At 32.0% G+C, this 2,513-nt stretch overlaps 1 non-coding gene across 1 annotated transcript; it reads right to left on the bottom strand.

Annotated features, from left to right (window-relative positions):
• Positions 1 to 307: 307 nt before the first annotated feature.
• LOC128562852 (U6 spliceosomal RNA) lies at positions 308 to 415 on the bottom strand. The gene has a single exon (XR_008373552.1). It is a non-coding gene; the product is annotated as a U6 spliceosomal RNA (small nuclear RNA).
• Between the last annotated feature and the right edge of the window lie 2,098 nt (positions 416 to 2,513).

Genomic DNA, 2,513 nt, shown 5'->3' on the forward strand with positions numbered 1-2,513 from the left:
ACTTTTTTTTCCTTTGAGTAAATAAATACCCACTGGGATTGCTGGCTCAAATGTAAGTCTACTTTTAGTAATTTGAGGCATCTCCATACTGTATTTAACAGAGGTTGTAATAATTTGTAGTCCCAGCAAAAAAAAAGTATAAGCATTCATTTCTCTCTGCATCCATGCCTGTATCTATTATTTTGTTGTTGTTGTTGTTAATAAAAGCCATTCTAACAGTAGTAAGGTGATATCTCTTTGTGGTTTTAACTCAAATTTCCTTAATGATTAGCTATGTTGAGCACTTTTTTTTTGTTTGTTTGTTTGTTTAAATATGGAACGCTTCACGAATTTTGCATGTCATCCTTGCTCAGGGGCCATGCTAATCTTCTCTGTATCGTTCCAATTTTAGTATATGTGCTGCCAAAGTGAGCACATGTTGAGCACTTTTTCATATATTTCTTGGCCCTTTGTTTTTCTTCTTTTGAAAAGTTTCTGTTGATGTCTACTGCCCACTTTTTGGTGAGATTATTTTATTTTTTCTTGCTGATTTATGAGTTCTTTGTAGATTCTGGTTATTAGCTCTTTATCAAATACATAATTTGCAAATATCTTCTCCAGTTCTATAGGTTGTGTACTTGCTGATTATTTCCTTGGCTGTGCCAAAGCTTTTTAATTTAATCGAGTCCTATTTATTTATTTTTATTGTTGCTTTGATTGGCATTCCTATCATCTTCATAACTTTTTTGCCTAGGTCTTTATTTAAAAGAGATCTTCCAACATTTTCTTCTATGTGTATTTTCTTCTTTATGTTTTCAGACCTTACATTTAAGTCTTTTATCCATTTCAAATTAATATTTTGTGAATGGTGAGAGACAAGAATCCTGTTTCATTTTTCTGCAAATAGCTATCCAGTTTTCCCAGAACCATTTACTGAATAGAGATTCTTCTGCCCAGTGTATATATTTCTCTGCTTTGTCAAAGATCAGTTAGCTGTATTTATATTGGTTTTACATCTGAATTTTCTATTCTATTTCATTGTCTGTATCTCTATTTTTGGGCCATTACCTTGTTGTTTTGGTTACTATAGATTTGTACTATAGTTTGAACTCTGGTAATTTGTTGCCTCCAGATTCGTTACATTGCCTTAGCTATTAGGACCCTTTTCTAATTCCAAACAAAGCACAGAATTTTTTTTTTCCTAGATCTCTGAAATAGGACATGGGTAATTTTATGAGGATAAAATTGATTTTGTAAAGCACTTTGGGTAGTATGGACATTTTTTAAATGCTGATTCTACTGATATATGAACATGAAAACTTTTTCCCCATTCAGTATAATGTTGCCTGTGGGTTTGCTCTTCCTTTTCTAATTCCTGGATATGTGTTTTTATAATTTTGTGATATGTTCCTCTATGACTAGTCTGTTGCAGGTTTTTATCATGAAAGGGCATTGAATTTTGTCAAATGCTTTCTCTGCATCTATTGAGATCATATGATTGTAATTTTTGCTTCTGTTTATGTAGTGCATAACCTTCATCGATTTACATATGTTGAAACATCCCTGCATCACTAGGATAAAGTCCACTTGGTGGGTTATTTGTTTGATGTGCTGCTGAGTTCAGTTTGCTAGTATTTTATTGAGAATTTGTTCATCTATATTTATAAGAGATATACAGATACTGTAGTTTGTGTGGTGTGTGTGTGTCCTTTCTTGGGTTTAGGATGAAGGTGATACTGGCTACCAAGTTTTCTTTGTAGGTCTGATTAAAATATGACTGTAAATCCATCAGGTCTGGAGTTTTTGCTTTTTTTTTTTTTTTTTAAATATTTTTTATTGCTGCTTCAATCTCATTGCTCATTATCAGTCTGTTCAGAAATACTATTTCTTCCTGACTGAGTATTAGGATGGAGTGTTGTTCCAGAAATTTATCAAGTTCCTCTACATTTTTGAGTTTATGTTCATAGAACTTTTCATAGTTTTCACAGATATTACTTTGTATTTCTGTGGTATCAGTTGTAATATTTCCTTTTTCATTTTTTATTGAGCTCAATAAGGTCCTTTCTCTTATATTCTGGGTTAATCTACCAAGAGGTCTACCTAAGAGGTCTATCAATTTTGCTTATCTTTTCAAAGAACCAATCTTTTTTTTGTTTTTCCTATTGTTCTTCTATATAATTTTCCTGGGTTTTACTTCATTTAGTTCCTCTCTGACCTTAGTTATTTTTTTTTCTTCGGCTGACTTTGAGTTTGGTTTGCTCTTTCTTTTCTAATTCCTTGATATGTGCTATTAAATTGCTAATTGGAGATCTTTATGTTTTCATGTTGCAGGCTTTTAAGGGTATGAATTTTCCCCTTAGGACTACTTTTGCTGAATCCCATGGATTTTGTTAACTTTGTCATTCAGTTCAAGGAATCTTTTGATTTCTATCTTAATTTCATAATCGATCCAATAATCACTCAGCAGGAGGTTGTTTAATATCTGTGACTTTGTGTAAATGTGGTTATTTCTCTTGGTATTATTTTCTAGTTTT

This window comes from Nycticebus coucang, chromosome 12 (assembly GCF_027406575.1).
Source record: "Nycticebus coucang isolate mNycCou1 chromosome 12, mNycCou1.pri, whole genome shotgun sequence".
Lineage (NCBI taxonomy): Eukaryota > Metazoa > Chordata > Mammalia > Primates > Lorisidae > Nycticebus > Nycticebus coucang.